This window comes from Melanaphis sacchari, unplaced genomic scaffold (assembly GCF_002803265.2).
Source record: "Melanaphis sacchari strain LSU unplaced genomic scaffold, SCAv2.0 Contig42_pilon_pilon, whole genome shotgun sequence".
NCBI classification, from domain to species: domain Eukaryota; kingdom Metazoa; phylum Arthropoda; class Insecta; order Hemiptera; family Aphididae; genus Melanaphis; species Melanaphis sacchari.
This window is the reverse complement of record NW_020271275.1, coordinates 3,108,344-3,134,579: the sequence shown is the minus strand read 5'-3', so window position 1 is coordinate 3,134,579 and position 26,236 is coordinate 3,108,344. Positions and strand designations below refer to the sequence as shown.

Below are 26,236 nucleotides of genomic sequence, written 5' to 3'. Positions count from 1 at the left end.
TTTTACAAGTAGGTTAAAAATTAATTTTGTGATAGGTTATTACTTATTTAAAACTGTAATATCTTATTTAAGTATCGTTAGATATTTACTTATTAAATAACTTTGAATTACTCACCTATTTCATTTTATACTAAAAAATGAAAATAAATAAAAATGAGTTATATTTTAATAAACGCTTAACGTTGAGATTTTTAACTCGTACATAGCACACATGTCATGTCATCATCGTAATTAAATTAATAAAACAAAATGCGTATTGCTTATTTTAAATAGCGTCGCGTTTTTTTTTTTTTTTATGAAGATTACGAATGTGTTTATCTTACGAAAGTGCACGGTTTACTCATATCTATTATATTTTTGACCATTTATGTATAATATTATAATCATACATATATCGATTTCAACAAATAAAATTTAAGTACTATTATGCTGTAATAATAATATAATAGTATCATTATAGTATCGTACAGTAATGTTTTCACGGTTTTCATTCACTCACGACACTCGACGTTGAATAAAATGAGTGGGTATAATTTGTAAATGCTATGTATTGAGTTCTTACAACCTCACACATTGCACGTGCATCATAATTCGTAAGAACCTACTTGTAAGTACAGCGCAATAATATTAGTAAGTTGCGACGACGCTGTAATATTATTATATTTTATATTTGCATTATTTTTTGCATAATAGATTATAAGATTTATCAAAAAAACCTAGAGACTATCATTGTAGGTATTGATGAACATTACTCAAATAATTTGGATACTGATGTTTTTGCGTCCATTATCGTACCAATAACCATATATGTTCAAATGGATGTAATTAATCCAATTATGAATAGTTGTTAATAAATTTCCCTCAAAATAATATAGGTAATTTGCCGAATGAAATGTTTTTTATAACTTATAAGCAATTATAATGATAAAATGATAAAATAATTTCGAAATCAGTCACTTTAGCAATATGACAAAACTAGAATTTCTTTTGTATACAATTATTACTAATATTAGTTAAATGTAATTAATTAATAGACACAGATTATCTTCGATTCTGCCGATTTTGAGCGGAGCGAAGAGTATTGATTTTACTATGATATGTGTGTATGTTTTTTTTTTTTATTATTTCTGTGTCAGAAATAGTTCTTTAGTGAAAACAATGTTCTGTTCATCGACTTTGTGGAGGGTGGTCTCTGGTAACAAATTTATATCTAGTTAGTACTTTTAGGAGGTAAAAATTTAATATTCTAACTATTTTTAAATAGTTGGAAAAAGCAAAACATACGAACATTTTTAAATACTTTAATATTAATATTATTAAAATATTTATTTGGTAACTTTGATTACCGAAACTTAAGACTATTTTCGGTCAGAACGGTTTAAATTGAGTACAATGATTTATTATTGAATTCAAATGTAACATATTCATTATAGTGACATATTGTATAGCAGATCGGTTACTTACTTGACAATTTTTTTATACAATTAAAACTGAAATCAACTAAAATAATTATAATTGTTTGTTAATAATATTTTTTATCTTGCGTATGAGTTGTATATTCTTGGAATGAGCTCACAGTACTCTTAGAAGAGAGAACTAGAGATAAAATGATAAAGTATAGATTATTATTATCGTAGATTCAATCATTATAGGTAGTTTTATATAACCTATTGGTTTTGCTACGTTTATCGATTTTAACTTATGGTCATCCGGACTCATGATCTTGAACTAAATTAACGTACTACAAATATACCTATAGGCAATACGCCTATACCACATATTTATGCTTATGGTTGATGGTTGACAATATTGTTGGTCATCACTTTACGTCAATCATGCAACAATTTTATTGTTGTTTATAAGTTATAAATTATAATTATTAACTTTAGTTTAAATATAAAGCTATAAAAATAATATTTTGGTTATTTTTCTTTACGCACATGGAACATATATTATAATATGGAGATAACGGGATTAAAACTGTGTCATCTAATAAAAACGGGACAAAAAGCGTCTCGTTCAAAGTTTGCTAGAATAAAGGCCATAATTCTTAAAAAAGAAACAATTCAATTGAAGTATGGTCACGTTTTAGTTTAAACTTCTCATTATTAATCTGCACGTCATAATTTCGATTTTGCGTAGTGAAATTTTTCTGTGTTGTTTATTAGATAAATGAAGACAATTACATAAAAGGGTGCTTTTATATTAACACCCATTGCCATCAAAATTTCACGGTGTGGTATGAATATTCCATCAAAAGTTATTTAATATGGATTTTTAATGTATTTGAACGTCGCGGTTTAATCATAAATTGATTATACAATAACAACATTCATTTAAAATAATTGCTTTATAATACTTATTTATAAACAATGTGTAATTTGTATTTTTCGTAAACAGTTAATTGAGCCATTTAAAAATTAATAATAAAATCCGTATATTATTATATAGGTAATGTGGTAAAGTGATCGATTATACTATGCACAATTATATCACATTACTAGCTTATGATAACGAAATAAATTTTATGTGCCATTGTAAATTTCTTAATTTTTTTTTTTCATCAGTATTCGGTAGTTTTTTTGTAATTTCCATGAAATGTATTGCTGTTTTGGAAAATGCCAAATGGATGTTTGCATGTGATGTCATTGATAGATTTTAGTTTTACTGCTGCAGATTAGAAATAGGAATCTTTTATTAGACTTTTTCTCTCTACGAAAATAGAAAAAAAAAAAAATAAATATTATTTAGATGATAGTTAAAAGACAAATCATAGTATGTTTTATTGAAAAAGTAATTTTTGGTATTAATTAATATTTATAAAAAGCTAATTAATTACAGTTAGTGAATTAATTGCTTCAAACATGTTTGCATAATTAATATAAAGTAATACATATTTATGTATTCAATTGAATAGACCAATGGTTCTCAACCTAGGGTGCGCGTACCCCAAGAGGTACGCGACATGATTTCAAGGGGTACGTGAAAAAAAATTGACTAATAGTGGAAAATGTTGAATATGTTTATTTAAAACAATTCATTTCGAAAATATTTATGATATGTTATTAAAAATGAAAATTTGTGTTACAAATTAAAACTTGACCGTCAACTTATCTAATAGATAAGGAATATATAATGTAACATAGAATTTTTTGTTATTTTTTATTTAAATATTTTAAAAGTAGTTATGTGAAAAAGTTTAAAAATTATAATGAGAGGTACTCGTACAATCTTACAATATATTAAACTTAGGGGTACGGAACGAAAAAAAGGTTGAGAACTGCTGGAATAGACAACATAATTTAGTTTGTTTATATTAAGTAAAAGATAATAAAATTGTTATTTAAGATATGCCCTAATATTTTAACTATGGGTATAACTATTATTATTTAAGTAGTATGTATTTTTTATGTTTATAGTATTTTTTAGCAGGGATATTTTTTAAGTTTAATCGAGATTATCCTACTCAAAGCCATTTAATTTTTCTGTATAATATAAAATCTCAGTCGTTTTCATAACACCTTTTCACAATTATTAGTACAAAATCTTTAACCATAAATTTCATCTTCTCATAAGTCTCTTTTAATATTATTCAAAAAATAAATGTTTAAAGAACACGGATTAATTAAATAAAAAAATATATAAATATCTATTATTTTTACTTATTAATATTTAATTATATTTATTTATTCTACGTTAAATGGAAAAATAATTGGCTTTGAGCAGAATAATCCTGCTTAAATTTTAAAAATTTCTTTGTTTAAAAATTTGTGAACAATATATGATCATCATAATATACATGGTTTTTTAAAATCACTAAGATTTCGTATTACACAGAAAAATAAATGGTTTTGAGGAGGATAATCTTTCTTAAACTTAAAAAATCATCCTGTTAAAAAGTGCTGTGACCATATGAATATTGAATACATATTAATTATTTATGGGAAATCATAAATATCATATTTCAGATGCTTAAAATATTTTTAAACATGTGTAGTTATATTATTATTATTTATTTTTCAGCTTTAGTCTCAAATTTAAAAGATACTTTTTAAATTTGCTGTTATGAATAGTTTTATAAGATAAATTCAGATTTTATGTCCTAGACTCATTATCCAATAAACTTAATTCACTTTTTTTTTTATTTAAATTTTTTTTAATATACCTATAAGTATTTGCAAAAAGATAATATTTATTTTTTTAAAAAAAAACCATAATAGTCATATAAGTATAAATCTATACATGAAATGTAATTTAATTTAAAATGCATTAATATTTACTTAAAAACAGTAAGAAATGTATATACTATATATGCACGAATTCATAATATTGATAAATTTTGTTATTTTTGATTTCCAATAATTTCTTTTCTCTATTTTTCTAGTTTTTATATTAAAATGAATAATTCATATTGCTTTTCAGTATAAATTTCATCGGTTTTCTGTTTTTATTTGTTGTAATTTGTCGATAACAGAGTTTATTATTCAAGCGAGTTGAATTGTGTATTGTGTATACTACATAATGTATTATTGTGCATAAAAGGACTTTGGGAAAATAAACGTAGCTGAGATTACAATCGAAATTTTGATTACTTGCTAATATATTCACAAGCTGAGCTTACAACAAAAAAGGGTTTACATTTGCTTTCTGTGGTAAAATATTGTCGGCGGGACAGAAAAATCGGTTGCCAACGAGTTGATTCCCTTTTTGTTGTACATCAGTGAAAAATGAAGAAAAATAAGTATTTTTATGAGAAGTGAAACACAAGTAATAATCAAATACTCATTAACAGGTACCAATTTTTGATAGGGATGTTTTTCAATATTTTATCTTCCTTTCAATAGTTCTCTGGTATAATATTATGATGGCAAATCGCAGATGATAAGTGACAACATTTAATAACTAAATAAAATAAGTTTAACATAATTTTAAATATTCATGATAACATAATGAATTAAAATATGATGATCGATCAAATTTAAAAAACTAAAAAAAAAAAATTAAGAGGTGGGTCAGAAACTAACTTCATACGTGTAAATTAACTAGGAAATCATTTTATATATAAAGTAAGTCTTAGTAATCAATTCATCCATATTGGAAGTTGGAGATATACCTACTATTGAGTACTTTTGTACTTTTGTATATGTCTATACGATAAATGATAGCGTACGATATTTTTACTTGCAGACCGTTAAAAGCATTACGATTGTATACAAAAATTGAATCGCTGGCTCAGAAGATCAACACCCAGACAATTAGACGCGAGATCATTAATTTCAAGACTAGTTTTGGTCTTGCCCGGACTAAAGATCTAATGAGATCGTCTGAAATATAATACTTTTATAGTGAATCCCTATCAACTTTCAAATGTTAATCATTCATCACACGGCACACATATTTTGTACATAGGTTGATTCACCAAGTATGTTAATGCCTATTTCTTCATTTATTTATTTCAATTCTAGTTTTTAGAATTTTTAAGTATACTTAAAGACTATACTTTCAAATTCTTGAGATTTTTTTCTACCTAAGGAATGTTCTGTGATGATACAAACTACTGTTTTTAAATGGGTACCCCTATTTTTTTGTACTGTAAATTAACAGGACAGTTTTTTTTACTGGACAGTTTCTTTCAAAATGTTGATGTACTTAATTCGAAATTCAAACGGTTATATTTTTTCAGTTATTTTATTACTTATATTATAGATAATAGTCCTTTAAAATAGTTTTATAGAAATTAAAATAGATGTAATATATAATATAATGACTTATGATAATTGACAATTTTTACAAATTATAAATATCGATAAATTAATATAAATTATTAAAAGCATGGTTTTGGAATCACTTTATACATAATTTTATATTAATTAAAAATCAAATAATACTTGGTTCTGAGATTGAGTAACCCTTCCCCCATAATTGGGCCCCTTAAATCTGAATTTAATTTTGGTACTCAAAATTATATATATATTTTTTTTAATTAACGATTAATACACCTTAATACGTATATTTTATTTTTATTTTTTACCTGTAGTTTTATATTATAACATTATGTTTTTATGGTGTTAATATCATAGAGGTTATTAATTTACGAAAACGTTTTTTCGCTAAAATTATAATTTAATGATGTCCGAGTTGGTGACTTTATGATAATATGTTTTCACGTATTATCATGTTTATATAATATTGCTGTTATGGTATCGTTATCATAAAATGAATATTTATTACTTAAGATAGTGTAAGTTGATTTATAAATTATAAATATATTTTCTAAAAAATGAGCTGATGGCCAAGTAACCGAAGCTGAATTTATTAAAGATCGACAATAACAATAATAATAATAAAAAAATTGAATATCAAAATATAAAGCATAACAGAGGAGGTCGATTGTGTAATATACAATACATGATAAATAAACATTACATAAAAGTATAATAATGAGGGAATATGTTTGTCGTCTCGAATTAATTCATATTTTTTTTTTATACAATGTATACTCCGATTTCGCCCAGATTAAAATGAATTTTTCTTTCTATCGTTTTCCGTTTTGCTTCAGTTGAAATATATAATATAAGTAGGTACAATGAAAATGATTAATTTTAAAATTTTTTATTTCTCGATTATGTATATATTTTGGATGTAAACACAAAAATCTGGAGTCAGATTCAATTAATATTTAAAATTCGATGTAAATCTAATTTTTTTAATATTGATATTCATCTTTGGGTGTTTGTATTAAAAATATGTCTAGAATAATTAAGTAAACAAATAATGATTGCAAATAATAAAAATAATCGTTATAAGTATTTGATTTTAAGGTTTGTATTGTTTTTAAAATATATTTGTAAAAATGTTTATGTACCATAATATAATATTTATTAGTTACAATAGTTTGAGTAATCTAATCTTGTCCAACAGCACTTATTTAAATAAACCAAAAAAATATTCGATTAATGCGAGTTAAAACTAATTTCATGTGTAAAGCATGAACCTCTATATAGAAACGTATATGTGTTAAATAAATAAGCTATAAACACCCTCCGAGTTCAAAGAATTTATTGATATAACTTAAAAACGGTCTAGTAGGTAGTTTATTTTTGAGTCTATTGAGGACAACCTTATAAAGAAAAATTTATTTATATATGTTAGGGGTAAAGTATATAATTTGGGTATTTTCTACAACGCCCGGGCATCTTATATCTAGATATTTATCTATGTAGAGATAAATATACAATAAATCTATTTCTCACTTGGTGAAATTTTTATTATTAACTGAAGACTTAAGTACTGTAATTTTTTTCAATAATTTTGACTTACAATTTATAACGTACGCATTTACCATTTTTTCACAGATGTATTAATTTGCTTAATAAATTAATGCCAAGTCTATATTTTTATTAGAATAAAGTATTTAATGCATTATAATATATACCCGTTATCTATACTAGGTATTGAAAGGTTAGGTACACGTAATTTTTGGAAAACTAGACAATTGTCCAGGTTAATATTACTAGTCTGTTCTTGGAAATTTTTATTCCGCTCGTTAACTTTTAAAATAGAATGAAAAAAAAAATGAAATAAAAAAATTAAAAAATAGTTCTATACATAATATAATACATAATAATAACAGATAACAATAATGTAAAAAATCTTTTAAGCGTTTGCCTTTCATGTGCATCGATAAAAACTTTATGTGAACGAGAAAAATGTCATTAAATAAAATGAACCTTTGTAGTTTTTTTATACACAATGTACGTATACTATTATCATACATATACATAAAATTATGCATTATTTTTATTATTTTTTTACAAATAAATCTAAATGTTGATTTCACAACAGTCACCCTCTAGAGATTTTGGACTACTTTGTTTCAAGGAAAGATTATAATGTAGTGATTTCCTGCCTAGTATAGCATTTTATATTTCTTGTAAAATATATTTTCATACGGCTGCATTTTTCGTTTTCGTTTCACAATTAGAGTATTGAAATTTACTGGTAAAATTTTTTCGATAAATCTGCTAGGTGAAATTATCGTACAACTCTGTAAATTGACTAATTTTTAAATAATTTTTTTTTTCATTTTACCTATTTATAATATATAAATATAATCTTGAAATTGTTTGTGCTGATATTTATTTGTGATTATAAATTATGATTTGTTTCATTGTGATAACAATATAAAATATTCTAAAAATTGGCAATATAAATGTATAACAATAAAATTTATTCTTAAATTCAAACTATGAAAATTATTTATGATATTATTGATTACACATGTTTAAATATAGTTTTTACCTTTTAAAAACATGTAAAAAGGGTATTTTCGTATGCACAATCTTGAAGACTTGCCAAGACCGTAATTAGTAGGCATCTAAAATATAATTATTAGTTATTAGTTATTATGTATGAAATAACATTTAAAATAAGAGGTCATGCAATTTAAACAACTGCAAAAAAAAATTTACCTCGTTAAAAATACCACTGTAAAATGTAGATAAATTCTTTTACCAAGTATATTTACCGAGCTTACATTTCTATTTATGATACGTAAATATTATAAAATTGAAGAATTATACTCAGTTGTTTACTTTTAGCCACTTCGTTAATTATTATAGAGTGTATTGACCTATATTATCAAATCTAAATGGACTAAATGGTAACGTTATATGGTTTATATCTGTTATGTTTGAAGTGTTTTTTCTATAAATATTTTAATTAAAAAAAAAGTTATATAACTATGTTAATTACATCTGCATGTATAATTTGCTTAAAAATTAAAAATTAAAATATCGATTGAAAAACCTTCAACAAAAATTGAGAATGTTGATATTTTAAGTTTTATGGCAAGTAAATACATTTTAATACTAAATTACAAAGCTAAACGTGAGCTGTTGAGTTTAAACTTATTACATAACACGTGTTTAAGACGGAAGCTTACATACGTGTGAGATATCTGCTTAAAAAAATCTGTTTAGTTTATGCTGAGTTTTTTTTTTATGAGAGGTTATCGAAGTGTTATCAAATCTAAAAGGTATAATATTGTCTACGTTTTGTTAGAAGTTTTTTTTTTGATATCTTAATTTTAAAACAAGTTGTATAAGTGTGTAAAATACAACAATTTGATTTTGCTCATTACTCACTTCAAAGTTAAAACATCGAATAAAAAACAAACATTTAAAATTTTGTTGCTTTTAAATTCTATAACCACTCAATATATTCTAATATTAAGAATTACGAAGCTTAACGTAAGCTGCTGATTGTAAATTTGTTATATTACATGCTTGACACTTGTAAGATGAAGACAATAAGTGCTAATGTCGGTAATCATGCAATATTTGAGCTCTTTTTTAGTGTCAAAAACTAACCGTTGATGGCACAAACAATTTATTCCTATAGTTTGAATGTAATAAGCTACTCCCTCATCTATCCTATCAAATTCACATATGTTACACACACATTATTATCATTAACATATAAAACGTAACCATTTGTGAAATAGCTAACAATACAAATTATTTTTAGACTAAAGATAATGATATATATTATATAATTATAAAGATAATATATTCAATGTATTCAATTGTTAAATGTTGTATTTATTTCGTAAAAAAAAGAAAGCTTTTAATAGTTTTAGCTTTACGATTTATAATTTATTTAAATTTAAAAATATCGGAAATACATCATTTTGTTTATTATACAAAAAGTTTATTGGTTATTTTTTTTACTAAAAATATAATATCATATACCTATTTACAAAATGAAATGATTTGTTTTGTTTACTAACTATCAATATACATAATGTATAAACAAATATAATATATAAAATTCAAAATAGTGTATGTATTGAAAATACGATAACAAATACCAATATAAATTTAGAATATTATAATATTTAATATAAATAAATTAACAATTATTATAATCTTAAATAATGTACGCAATATATACCTATAGATAATATGTATATATTATTGACTCAATGACTCAATAATGTTACTTTTATGTAAAATATAAAAAAATGATTGAAAAATTTGTAAGATTAATACTTTACTCTAATTATTCAAAATATGAAAATAATTTAATACGAGTACTAGTTTAATAATAATTGTAGCCAAACATTTTTAATAAAATTAATTTTTTAATAAATTAATGTTAGAATTTTTAACTTAACAACAACAAATGCATATTTTTATTACTATTTATAAATTGTTATGATAAATTATAATTTTGTGACTACAGGACAACTTAACAAATTCGTGGATATGGTAAATTATTTGAAAAACTTATAAGATAAAATTGTCTCGTCTCTAAATTTTTGCCGTTATATTATAAAGGTGTAGGTTAACAAATATATGTTATTTGAATCAAAGCTCTACTATCTATTTAGTTAGTTAAAGTCCTTGATGAAAATAAAAGATTAGGTGAAAGAAAATATTGGACAAGTTGAGGCTAAATTATTGGATTTGAGTGTATTCAAAATACAGAATCATTAGGTCTAGAAAAATATTTATTCTGAATTGATGGATCGTAAATTTAGAGTACGTAATATTATTTTATTAAATGTTCTCGAACCTTTCAATTTACTTGGCCAAACTCAAGATACTTCTATTGATAAGGATATATTTAACATCACCGGTATACCAGCTAGTCCAGTGTTTATACGACTATACATTAATCAGGTAAAGTTTTCAATAAACTTTGGCCTCTACGTATTGTTCTTCCTAACCCTGTTGATGTCTTCGAAATCTTAAAAGTAAAAAAAGAAACTATCTATAATAAACGATCTAAATACAATAATTGGTATTTCATCTGACTAAAACTTGCAACAGTGTAAATATTTTTCGTCTATTATGATTTATGGCTGAATTAAAATTTTGAAGAGATACAGGTAAAAACGATTTGTTTGTAAAATATATTAACAGTTAACCGATTATTTAAAAAAAAAAAAAACGATCGAACAATCACACAATTTTAAGTAATTTATCTATAAATTATCAGAATATCTGTGATATTAACTCTAAATTAGACATATATACCTGTAACCTTGCAATATCCGATAATGAGGTTAATACCTTATCTGAAACCTGCTTGTCAAGCAGTGTAATTGATGCTGAAATTGGAATTTACACCAAATAATAATTATTTCGTTGCAATAGATGCAACATACGTGGTAGTAACAGTAACATAAGATGTGGTGGTATGTTTATAGCAGTGAAAAACGATTTTCCCAACTATCGTCTATATCTACATGCTAATTCAATTGATACATTTTTACAGAAATAAATTTTAATTCTATTTTATTAATTATAGGCACAATGTATTTACCACCAGGTTCTTATACCACTGTATATAATAAACAGTTTAATATAATGAATAATCGCATGCACAATAAATCTAACTTTAATTTTAAATATTAGGTGATATTTATATTAGTATTACAATGTTATGTATTAGATGCATTTAAAGCAAGAAGCCAAGTGGATGTCATCTATACTGACTTTTTGAAAGCTTTCGATAAAATTAATCACACTATTCTTACCACTAAATTATACCATTTAGGCTTACTATTCCTACTAATATTAATAATAATGATAGTTAATACGCAGTTTAATCTTGAAAAGAATTTCAGTGATCGTTTACTATAATATACATAGTTATTAATTAATTATAATATTATTGTGGTAGAAAGTGTATAAATTAGTTCGTTAGAAGGAGCTAAAAATTACTATTAATTTTCTTAAAAATTAGTGAAAAAAAAAAAAGGAAAACTGGAATTTCTATGCAACATTATTGTTTGACAAAATTGATTTTTTTGTTTTAATGAAATTCAAAAAAGAATAACTGTATCTAGATACTCAAAATTGTAACCAAATGTTGATATTATCATTTTAGAAATATAGTTTAATTTCAAAATATTTTGACCTCTTTATAGATATATAGAATTTTTGATTTTTCCTATAAATATCGATACAAGAATTTACACTTAGTTAAAATTATATATATGTTTCTTATATTTTTTTACTCATACTGTATGACAAATTGGGGTTGCTTACTTTTTTTCCTTTTTTAAAATTTTCTCTCAATAATTGTTGATAAAAAATTAGTTGTTTGGTCAAAAACCTTCAAAATTATATACAATTGGTTCCACACAAGTCAGAAGTATTCAAAATTTACATCATAGCTTCAAGGAGCATTGAAAGTATTTTTCAGGGAAGTCGTGGTACAGAAAAGGAAAAAAATTAATATTAAAACTTTATCTTTCTGTGCCCTAAATAATTTGAGAACTGCTAAATTGTTGAAAAGGGATGAAGGAGCCGTGGAATAAAAGTATTTTAATGCCTCTGTCATTATTTGTTATTATGACTATTTAAAGAATTACTGATATATATATGATTGATTTTTTTTGTGAGTATTAAAAGTTTTGGCACATTTTGAGTCACGAAAATGTATGTATATAATTACCTATATTTTGTATAAGAAATGGCATTTTTTAAAACATTTAGATAAATTTTTTGCTATTGTCTATTTATAGTTTATATATATTGTATGCAATACTAGTTATCACTAAATTAAAATTTAACTCTTTGACCACTTTTATTACTTTTACCGATGGTAAAAATATTTTTATTGGTTTTTATTTTTTCATACTTGTAAATAAACTTGGTTATGTAAGATACAATAAAACGAAATACATACTTGAAAAAACAAGAATAGTTAATTGTTCTATAATTTAAGTATAATATTCTTCAAGGATGTTCATATTTTTCAAAGCAATTAACAATTTTCATCACACATTCAAAACAAGTAATTTATTAATATAGTATACTAGATATAGCATTCGAATAATTAAAAAATTTATTTAATAAATGGTTTGGTGCCACAAATCCGACATGAACTTTTAGTCGTAGGCAAGTAGGTGGGTAGGTACTAAGTATACTAATTGTACTTTGATCGTACGTCCAACAGTAACATGGTTTTCTTTTGACTACAATAATTTGGCACAATGGTATTTGAGATTTGAGAAAGCTGACTGAGCATTCAAATAATACTGTGTATTATTGTATGATTGAAATAAATTATTCACGTTCGCTAGTCACGAATATCTTAGAGCCATTGTCGGCGGCGGTGTATATATAGATAAACCTATAAACAGTTTAGTGGTTGTACGAGATAAATCTAATATTGGTAGACGAGTAAGTACTATACGTTTATTTGCCCTTGACAAATTCACATTTTTTCCAAGGAGAACGCAGAGCTACATCTCGCCGAAACGGGAAAGCTGCGGAAATTTATATATATGTTAAAATCATGTTTAATAAGAATAATTAATTTGTTTATAGATATATAGGTAATTCAATAACGATCATAAAGCTGGTGGTAATATAATGATAAATGTATATAAAAACGGGTTTCTGTTAGTAGCAATACGACATTTTTGAGTTAATGATTTTAACAAAATGTTCAAGTACGACTAGCTGTTTCATTTGTTCTTGATTGTGAACAACATTGAAGTCTCAATAGAGGCTTATCTCAACGAGTTTGTGTTTTTCGATGACAAATAATCAGAGTAGTTACTGATTGTTATAATCATAACTACGATAAACATCTATTTTCAAAACACTAAACATTCCAGACAAATATTAGCAATAACTTAAAAATAATCCCTTCTCTCACCATTTCACCAATAACAATAAGCAGAATATCGTTATCACATATTTATATTTTCAAAACATAACGAAAATAATAACAAACATCTATATTGGGAAAAACTAATTCAATTTTATTATCATGTTTGTTTTGTAAATTATTACAGAAACATTGTACCACACGTTTTTGAGTAAGACAATATAATAATATGATAATTTTGAATTTTTATACTTTAGAAAACATTTTGAAATCTGATTGCCGCACCAGCAAATGGAACCTATGCTCGCTGTCATAATTGTATTAGTGAACTCCATTTATTTATGATATCATAAGGTATATACTTACTTTTGAACTGAATAATATATTTTAATGTACCCATTTAAATTAACTTCAAAATGAAAAATACAAATCGAACAAGAACGATTGTTTTTTAACTATACATGCATTCTTTTAACAGAACTGATTGTAATTATTTATTTAGATTGTTAACTTAAAACTATAATTGAAATGACTTAGTCGTGTTATAATTATGATTTAAGAATTTAGATTTGAACGATTGTGAAGTTAGAATAGATAGATGGTTATATTTTACTTACCTACTAAAAATTTATTTTTAACTTTGAAGCTTTCGGATTATAAGACAAATTAAATTATTCATTAAAATAAAAAACTATTGTTTCGAATTTCAATCGTAAGTGTGTACTTATTATTATCAGTACAAAATTTTTTATACACCTATATATGTACATATATATGTCAACACTCAACACGATATATATATATTTTATTTGTGTATATATTAAGTGCTTGCTGCGACAAAGGACATTTCCATTTAATTTTTAATAAATTATAAAAGTGAAATAAAAATTTGTTTAAATTTCGTTAGAAATTACAAAATATATAAATATAATTTATTTTTGCAGGTGATAATAAATGGTTATAAGTAAAGATAAATTTAAAATTATGGACTAACTAGTTTTTTGGAGTAATTTAGTTATTACACCATTTTTAATACATTTTGTTTTCAATTTCAGACCGAAACTATAAAAATTAAATTAAAACAAATGTTATTAGCATGAAAACGATTTTTGTATTTAAGTATTGAAAAAATAGAAACTATCTGTTTGTTTTTTTCAAACTTAGAATTGGACAACTTCAATATTACCAGTAAAATAATCGGAGGTACACGAAACTGATTAAAGTCAGTATATAAAATATAATTAAATGTAATTTGGGATAATATCACTATGAATTTTAAATATTTATTGATTATAAATATGTAATATATTACATTTTTATGATCTCCTTGGATTACTAGAATAACATACACAATATATAGATAAGATCTATACTATTACACTAATATTATTATGTTTAAGAACCCATCACGAATTTACGAGTCACTTTAATTTGAACTAAATCGAGTGTTATATTGTATACTGGTTTAGTTTATGTACAATATCAAATTATTACGATTTATAGAAAATAAGGTGCATATATTTATACTTTTAATAAAACATGTATATTTAAATTAATTAAATGAAATTTATTTAGATAAATTAACACTCCAAAGATATCTTGAAGTGTGTTCTCTGAAAAATGTGAGAGATTATAAAAATCTATATTGTTCGTTGAATGAGGACTTCCAAAATTATAAATGTAGTAGACAGGATCGTTTCCATCTTATGTTCAAAATAATGTTCGCATATGTGTGTTTGTTAAAATAAGTAAGGAAATGTCGTTTTTACTTTATCAGATAGAAACTTTTAAACACATTTTATTGGACTCTGTCTTGAATAAGAGTTGTTTCGTCACGATGTTCCAAATATTTTTGAAGTTGTTCCAATGGTAATATTAGATCAAAATAATGTATCGAGCGGTGTTTGGAACGCAATTTGCTGGCATGGAAATATACCTTTTATGGTTACCAAACGATTAAGAAATCCGTAGGAGCTAGTTAGCATTTAATTTTAACAGAAAATGAGTTAATAATAAATGCTAGATTTTTTATTAAATAAAAAAATGAATGAACAATTAACATATCATAAAAAACTAAGTAAAGGTATTAAGTGTAATGAAATTAATTAACTTATAATTTCAATAAATCTGTAGGTTTTGAAACATTCTTTGTATCAATCTATATTTATTTGTTTAGAAATTTGAAAATTATAATATTTTTTTAGCGTATCGATATTAATAAGTCGTTCTGTTAAAAATAATATCTTAAACAATTTTTTGGTTATCTTTAGAAGAGGAATAGATTATAGTAAAATATATATTTGGCGTTTTGAATTTATGCCGCATGTGTAACATAAAAAGCTGTAGATAGATACATGGGACGCTTATAAGTATTGACGTAGTTTCAATATCAGAATATCGGTTCTATTTAAAAAAAATATAGTTAACCTTCGTGAGCCAAAATTAAATTCGAATGTGAACCACTCTTAAGCAACGTATAGAGGTTGAAAAATTAAACTGTAAATACTTTCTTAGTCTTAAAAAGTTATTAATTCAATTTTTTTTCTAACATTTGTTCTATTTTTATTTAATGTATACAACAATATATAATGTACATATATCAAAATGAAATATAAATAAGTATTTAAATTTTAAGATTTTACGAGAAATAAACTATCCCAAACAAAAATAATATTGGTTAATATTAAAGCACTTCTATATAAGGAAAAAATTATCACGAAATTAATAATTATTGTTTAACTCAATATTTTTTGTAATCTAAATGTTTGGGTTCCGAGTTTGGTTCCGGTTATTTGAAAAAACGTAAATATCAAAGTTTAGTTTCAGCCCATGTAGTTGTATTTAGTTATATCATTAAATTTTCTTGTCGGGGAAAAATAAATCACTTATTATTATGTAGATAATATAATATTATGAAAAAAATAAACTCTGTCAAGGTCATTATAAACAGGTTTTCAATAAATTATACTTAGCCAACATTGTACGAACGATTTTGATTCGCAATTGTAGTTTTTGAATTCGCAGCTGTTGCTCATTAAATCTCTGACTTTACTTTTTTCGTTTACTATGTATATTTGCCATTGTGCTTTAAAAGTGGTTGAGGCGATCTTGTTAGTTTGGTTTATGATAGTTTCGGCACAACGTATAGGAAACCATTGGAAATTTATACTTCAATCAATGGTGTAAATTGTAAACATGATTTTTACCTATGAGGGATTTTAAATTAATATTTAATACATTTGTAATTCGTAAAATTTTTTAAATGTATATCTACATTTAAAATTAATCAATAATATTATTATTACTCTCAATACGTACTATAGTAGGTATATTATCGTATACTCGTATAGGGTTTGTTAAGAAATAAAATAAAATCTACACTGTTTTTTTGCAGATTATATATTAATGACTTTTCCTGAGCTAATATTTGTAGTTTACGACGAATTTAATATACATCAGTACAGTTGATTGTTGAATAATACAAGAAATAATAATAATAGTTTTACAATTTGGAAATGAGTTATCACTGAATTTTTAGAAATTTGATATTCCATTGTTCTCTATTTTATATACATATTATATCAGTAGTAAGTAATAAATTATTTATGTGATAATTGTAAATTTTTTCATTCTTTATGAAGCTATGAATGTTTTGATTTTACAATGTGAATTTTTTATTTTTGTGTCTAAAAATATTTTTTTTGTAAAAAATTGAATATTCTTTGATCAGTAATCTTACAATCTTTTAGAAAATTAGTAGGTACTTTTGGAAGGTAACATCAAAAATTATTAGTACTTTTTCAAATAAAAAAAATCGAATAGTTGTTAAAATATTGATATTATTATTAAAATAATATTGTTTAGTTAACTTGGTGAGGTTTTTTTTTTGTTGGTGGGATTAAGGATTTCAGCACTGTTCATTTTAATGTTCAGAAGTACTGATTGTTATAATTGATAATATTGTTATTGTATTTAATATGTATATACGGCTGTAAATTTATTAACTGTTGAAAAAATAACAATTTAAGTTCTGAATCAAAGTTGGTTATTGGAGAATTATTTCTACGAAAAAAAAGTGTCTTGAGGGACAAAAAGAAAAAAGTTTGAGCCAGTCAGTATTTATTTTTTAACGTTGTTCAAACTAATTTTTAAACTTGCTTTTATCTCTAAGGACAATCTCTGAAATTTTTGACAGAATTGGTCGATTAATTTTTGAATCTAATATAGGTTACAGACATAAGGGTATTGCTTTTTGCTAGACATTTAAATAAAAAACAATAAATTAAAAATGATTTTCTTTCATTAAAAAATGAAATAAAATAAAAATCCTGAAACAAATTATATTAGTGAGCCAGGTAGTCTAAATAATTTTTTTTTAAATTTTATTTCTGTAACCAACGGCAGTCATAACTTGGCCAGAAAAGATTATAGGCTAGACCAGTGTTTCCCAACCTTTTTTTACTCAACGCCCCTTTTAGATTTTAAAAATCTCACCCCCCTCCCAATCATTTTTAAAACGACTACACAGTATGTATAACATTTCGGAATCGGCTATTGATTAGCCGCTAATTGGAATCTATACGATATAACCGATAAGATAATAATTTTGATATTATTTAAGTGTCTATAAATATTATACCTATATAATTCTGTGGATTATATTAGGTATTTTTTTCTACGCAGTTATACATTTCATTACAATCAGTTATAAACAAAAAACATTTAAATGATAGATGAGCGCCCCCTTTAGCGTCCCCCTAATAAAAACGCCCCTTTCAAAATAAAAAATGCCTATAAGGGGGCGATAGCGCCCACGTTGGGAATCACTGGGCTAGACGATGATGATCTGTAAAGCTTAACAGTTGAAGCGCATAATCATGTGGAGGGAAAGAGATGAAAAAGACATGATTACACTTTCATCAATCTATAATTAATATGTTAACTATATTATGATTATATCTTCTATTGACTATGAAACTTATCAAATACTTAATTGTACACATTTTATAGTTATGTGTTTTAATTGTCGACGTGCATTGTTGTGTTTCAAATGAAATACGAGTTAAATGAATTATGAGCGATGCAATGAGTAGTGGAAAAAATAAAACATTAATTTGTATAAATAGTTATAAACTTTGTTTTCAGAAATCATTAAAAAACGATAAACAACGTTTGATGTGTTGCGAAAAAAACATGAAAGTCATACAAAATATAAATGATATAATCAGAACGATATTAGAACGTACAGTTGTGGACATCATAATATTATTCAAGTAATAAACTGTTGTTTTTAAAATTATTAAATAGGCTAACATTAAGTAATCGTCATCCAAAACCTAAGTAAATAGACAATCAGAAAAATTCACATGTTAAACCATCCGAAATAATTCATAGAAAATAATCAAATAACGTTTCAGAAATGCCGGTCATCATTCAGATCCCGCGTGCAGTTTTTGAAAGTTTGATGATCTGTGGTCTCAGTGACTTAAAGGACACAGGACATCGAATCCTCACAGTTTACGAGTTGTGTTCCAATAATAAAAGAGTTCTTTCTTGATGAAAAATTAAGGGTACACAAGTAGAGCAGTTGTGTTTTAAAAAAAGTTGAATTTTTAAATAACTCCATTTGATTTTTTTTTCTTTTAATAAAATTTATAATAGTAAATATGGTGAAACAACATATTTTTTTAAATGTACGAATGATAGTAATATAATATATTGGTATAGGCAAATGTATAGATTTGAATTTATCGGTACATAACTTGTGTAAACTTAACTTTTTTTCACTTGGACATAATTTGTGTAACTCGAAAATCTCTAACGGACACTTCTTGTGGAACCTGATTAAAACAAATTCTATGACACAATTCTGTGTTTAGGATAATTATCGTCTATAGCTGTAATGTTGTGATAAACAAACTATATTCATGATTTTATGAGCTAATATTCTGTGGATTTTCGATTTCATTTTGCGTCATTATCGCCGGATGGATGGGGAGAGTTATTAGTTTTTGCGATAACTCGTTTTTTTCGATTTATATTTTGAGAATCATTTAGAATCATCCATAGAATATCACGAAAAGGTGGTTTTTGATGACCTCTAAAAATTATTTTACTTGTTTTTATCCATTGATTTAATTTTGTCTTATGCGTAAATATATATTATATAATCATAATTTATTATCATATTTTTTACATAGGTATAATGTTTACAAAAATTACATACGTTATAGCTTATAATTAATTATTGCAGTTGACGGAATATTTTTTCTTTTTAGTTTTTAAATATATGCTTAATTTTAAGGATAATGCTATAATTTATATTTTTTTACATTAGTTTGAACACTTAAAATTAAAATTTAAAAAATATATTAAAAGGTAATAGGATACGGTTTTCTACAAACAATTCTATACTGTTCGTTAAAATGTGTTTTAACTATTAATATTTGTTGTTCTGCATGAACTATCACTGAAATTGAACCATACTGTAGTCGGACATATTCTATTTTCGGATACATAATTTTCAGGATAATTTTCATAAAACAGTAGAAACTAAATTAAAATTAGAATTAATATTATTAACTGTTCTTAAATTTCAAACGATGATTTTGGAAAAAAATTGATTTGACTGAAAAAAAAAAAAAACTATATTATTTTTATTTTAGTAAAAACGTACGCTTAAGGAACGATGTCGTTGGAATATGGGTGGTACCCATTTCTACGAAAAGATTATCTATCGTATTATGCCCTTATCTATCAATAATTGTTTTTACCACATAAAATAGTGATTTCTGAGTAATAATTATGTATTATTCAAGTATGTTGGAAACAGTAAATATTTACAGAATCTGAAACATCTTCTATTTATTCATTAAGAATCATTTATGTATTGCAATATGTATAAAATACGCATTAGATACTTGAGCATAATATTGTATTTACGGACGCGTCCACTTGTTTTACATGAATAAAACTGAAATAATTTTTCATTGACATTCAACATTTAATTGAACAGGAAAACATTATGCATATTTGAAATCGAATAGTAGTAAATAAGTTAAAATATTCAGTTGATATTATTTAATAAAATCATATTATTCATGGTATATATAAAATATTAGTTAATAAATATATATTTATGTATAATTTTTTTTTTAATCATATAAATTTAAAAACAAATGAAACAACATTTTTAATTTTTTTCGAAAAATATATTTAATGGAGGTATATTTATTTTCAAAGTAATACAACTAATTTATTTTTAATTAATCTTACAAATATAATTTGTGTTTATTGTAAAATTTAATTTAAAAAAATATAATAAAATAAAACTAGCCGAACTAGAATTTGGTGACGAGTTTATGATGCTTATAATTATAACGTAGGTACTTACAGATACATTAATTATAAATCCAAAATAAATATATTTATTAAGTAATTATTAAATAAACATCGTTCCTTAATTTGTTCTCTTTATAGTTTATACTCATATACTACCTGATAATTTTCAACAAAAGTTATATCAAAAGATTTCTCGAGATTCAGGGGGTTGTCGTGGTTTATTTTTCAACCTCTTAGTTACTTTTGAGTGGTATGTAAATACAGTTTTGGTTCAAGTCGAGTTTTAAATATTCGTTGAAACAATTTCTAATGTTTTGTATTTACGTAAAAAAATATATTTAAAATTAGAAATTAAAAATCATGAAATTAATCAATATAATATTGTGTTTGTATGATATATTCAACTGAAGTGAAATGGAAAATGCTAGATCATAAACTAAATAATATTTAACATTAAAAATATTAATAGCAATATATAATATTATGCTGACATAAATTGATTTTTAAGAGCTTGTTTTTAATAGTCTCAGAATTCTATAAAATTATATTTATTATACGTACTTGTGTGTCTTACTTATTAGTCCATTGTCAAAAATAATGAAAGGTATTATAATTTGGTTAGTTTTTTAAATATAATTTTGTTTTTTTACAAAATTACCCAGTTAATCACATGCTAATTATTAATTTATAATGATAATATTATGTTCTTATTTTTATCATATTACTATGTTATAACATTGCATATCGGTTAGAAATTAAAATTTTCTTATACTCTCCGAAGGTTTGAAGTAAAAAGTAGGAATTGGGTATGTACTATATACCTGCAGTATCTATAATATATTTGTTTTACAAAATATCTTAAATGGTTAAAATTAAAATAGTTATTCTTTTCGGGGTATAAATAATAATTGATTGGCATATTTGTGGGGAAGGCTTGAAGTGCCCCAAACGGATTTAACTTTTCTTCAAAATTATTAATAAGAATTTATTTTTATTGATATTTTAAAAATTTAACGTATTTCAAACTTTATCAGTAGTGATAAAAAATTTATACACAGTTAGTAGGTATAAATTATGGTTCAAATTGTTGCTAATAATACCATTTAACGCGTATTTTATGTTTATTATTTTTTTTTTTATCTCATATGTCTCGTTAGAATACATTTATTTACACGCAATTCTCTTTTAATATATTATAAGTAAATAGTAAACGACCTTAAATGGAAGACAGTTGAGTATACCTACAACTTACTGACGTGTGACAGTGACATTACCTTTTCAGCTCCTCGTTTATAAAAAAAACCAATGAATTAAACGGAACCCATTCGAGTGTAGAATTTATAGATATTTGTTTTGTACATCTGTTTTCGGTCGAAACTATAATCTGACTGTCAATTCGAACATTTTCGACAAAACGTTTGTGTGTACAATATTGAACATGTTTATATGGAATTGATTATTTTCATACTTACATACTTGAATTTTTCAGGAAATAATGGATGTAAAATGTTAAGCGAAGAACGAAGAACGTGGAACAATGCGCTGTACAAATACAGCAACACATACAAACAAAACCAGCCGTTTAGGATGGCACACTACATTATTATTATTATTATTATTATCATTCATCAACGTGAATGCAAACGGACGACAAACATCAACGAAAGAGCCGAGGAAACGAATTGAATGATAATTGATAGTAATAATAATAATGACAATAATAATAATCATCGTTTTAAAATTGACTAGTAATTTGTGAGTGATTGTAATATGGACTGTTTGGTATTATTATGTTGGTTATTGTGTAGAGTTGACAACTGCACAAGTACGTATACTATACACATTTCATGATATTTTTTTTACCAAGCAGTGAGAAATTTCGAGAGCTTACGGCGTTTACCAAGTGATTAATTTACCGTAGGACGCTCATTATTTTAAATTTTATTATTTATTAATGTTTTTAAAAATATTAATTTTTTTACATTGTAATAAATAAATGTAAAGTTTTTACAATTTTTATTGTTATTATTTTTAATATTTTTAATTTATTTTAATTATGACATACATTTTCAGTTCTTTATTCTAGAGCAGAATATTTTTGAGCGTTTCAATAAATTCAAATCGAATTTTGGATGATTATAGTTAATGAGTTTTTAAAGTACTTAAAGTTTTCACGAGTATGAAGTACAGTGATACAAGAAGACACTCCTCATAATGTTGGTTCCAATACTATGCCCATTTAAACTTAAAATACTTTTAATTAATGAATTAATTGTCCAAAAATTGTTTTGATAGTTGGAATAAAATTCTGTTTTAGAATATGAAATTAAAAACGTATGTTGTTATTCAAAAGAGTACAAAACTTAAAAAATGATTGTAATAAATTTTATTTTATAATGACTTAAAACTTTATTTAAAAGAAAATTTTCTAAAATGTTGGTGTTTTCTAAAATAATGTTTAGTGATTGTCTTACATTAAATTAATCACTCTGTATATTTATATTTAATTTTTTGATATTTCAAAAAGTACTAAATTTCTTTGGATGATAATATGTTGAAAACTCATTTTAATGAATATTTTTTTATTAGTTGATATATTGTATAACTATCCATTATGTCTTACGTTACCTTATTGCATATTATAGAAGGTTAAAGAAAGACATTATTACACCAATATTAATGCATGTAATCTGCAGTATTAAATCCAAACAGTTTTGTTGAAGGAGATTCACTTTTTTATTGGTATTACATTTCAGTTATATGAATTATAATATTATTATTTATTACAATTAATTCAGTAAAATGAAAATTTTTTACATTACATATTATATAAAACATTGGTATAGTTTATTTATGAATTTATTATTTATTTATTTTTAAATCAATTAAACGAGACATTCTTTTTTTCTTGTATCAAATCGATTTGACAAACTCTTAAAGGAGTTCTTCGTATTTAATATTTATTTTCATACAATATCTCAATATGTGTTGTTTTAAATTTGGTAAATAGTAGGGCATACGTTATTCAAATATTGATAAAAAGGAATTATATTTCATTGAACACGATTAAATTAGTTCTAGGTATTTCGATTTGTATAATGTATGAATGGCAGTCGGTATAGAATAATCATTGTAATAATAATAATAATAATACAAGATAAAAGAATAGTAATAAATATTGTACATTTAATAAATGCATTTTATTCACAGCAGTATTTGTTAGGGGATTTAATAACATTTAAATAAGTGGGGATTACACATTAAAAATGTGTAAAATAATCGACTTGCATTCATAAATATTTATAATTAGTAATTACACTTATATTGTTAATTTTTAGTTACTAAAATGATTTATAGGTTTTAAAAAGTATGTGTCTAAAATATTGCATAGGTTTTGTTAGAAAGTCGCATATTTATTTTAGATAAAAACTATAAGCAAAGAAAAAAAATAATTAAAATAATTCAAACTGGTTAATCGATTTATTATTGCATTCGGAAATTATAATAATGTATTTGACTTATCACTAGTACCTACATAATAATAATGTAAGGGCAATGTGACTGGGTAAGTAGACGGTGTGTTTTTCATACAATATCCTATTAATTTTAATATAATGATATAGTTATTAGTTATTACATTTATATAACAAGTATAATAACCTCAATTTGCGGTATACAAAATATATACACAATTATAACAGCGATTGATATAAACGAGTGAAAGACGAATATTTCAATGTGAACTACGACGATCGATGATGCGTTTTGCGCGTCAATATGGAGGTTTTTTTAGGAATGGGAGGAGAAGAAGAATTTGAAAGACTTACAAGGCTAGTAAAGAATATCACCATATAATATTACAATTGTAATCATTTCAAAATTTTTTTACAAATTCGTAAACAGGTGTATTGGTCAATTCTATTTTTATAGAATATACAATTACCTATTGCTCAAAAAACACTTATTTTTGGTTTGTTTTAAAATTCTACATTGATATTTGTGGTATCCACTTGCTTACTTTTTTTTATAATTCATGAAAAATATTTTAACACAAGTCTTATTAACAAATTGTTTTTGATGAATAATCTTTTTTATGAAATGTTTTCGACATAATTGTTCTAGACTCCTAAATGTATAAATTTGTACAGTTCAACAATAATGTGTATTTCGTAAAACAGCAATAATAATAATAATAATAACATAACTACCGCTTATTTTATACAAAATGTATTGTTTGTATTATGATACCTAAAATAATTCACATATTATTAAATTATACACTTGTGCAGTGTATATGATTATTAATTAAACAGAGGATAATAATATATGACCAGATAATGGAACAAGTTTCTGTGTATTCTATAGGTACCGTTATAAAATCTATAACTCTGCGGCACTCTGATGAAACGTGTATTTTTGTAATTTCAAAACTGCCGATAATACGCCTTACACTGTACTTATATACAGTTAATATGTCCGAGCACAGCACATCAAGTACTAGGTACAGTATAATAGTATATTATAACAACGATACACATGTCACTAAGACACGATGTTTCAGTTTTTTAATATTTTTTGTTGTTCTTCAGTAACTGCGTGTGTTTAATCAACACAACGTTTTATAAGGGCCACGACAATATTACTGCAATAGATATGTAATCAAACTGAATTTATAGGAATTAATATTATTATTTTATTTTTTAAAACTATTGTCCAATGAATTATCATGTAAAATACCTATATATTGAAAGTCTGAGCACCCTATATCTATATAGTTATTATAATTTTTTTTCCTGATAAATAGTTTTATCTAAACAAAAGAATATTTAATACCAGTAATATTTATACATGACAAGTGAACTTGATAGCAAAATATAATAGCGTGAATAATGCGAGGAGGGAAGCGACTAGTGTGGAAACTCTTTAAATCGGAGACATAACTAATTAAAAGTATTTATATCACTTAGGAAAATTCAAGAAACATTGTTTTGAAAGTAATGTAACAACCAATGTATAATCACCAAACATATTCACCTTAATTTTTTCATTAATAATAAATTTGTCGAAATTCTAATTTATAGAATTTTTAAACGTATTATTGAATTCCATATTTAAGTTTTTGGAATTTTTTAAACTTCTTAAAGAGTTTCCTGTGTGGTACAAGCTTTTGTATTATGCATGGGAACACCCCTTTTTTACTGTAAATTATTTAGTAAAATTTTTATTACCAAATAATAAAATTTGTATACAATGTATACAATAT

The 26,236-nt window shown here is 24.4% G+C and overlaps 1 long non-coding RNA gene across 1 annotated transcript in view; it reads left to right on the top strand.

Moving 5' to 3' along the window:
* The window catches only part of LOC112597616, a 34,892-nt gene extending 12,008 nt beyond the window's left edge, over nt 1–22,884 (top strand). The window contains exons 2-3 of the long non-coding RNA XR_003114851.1: nt 18,778–18,905; nt 22,463–22,884. This is a non-coding gene — a long non-coding RNA (uncharacterized LOC112597616). The remainder of the gene's footprint in view (nt 1–18,777; nt 18,906–22,462) is intronic.
* The last annotated feature ends 3,352 nt before the right edge of the window (nt 22,885–26,236 follow it).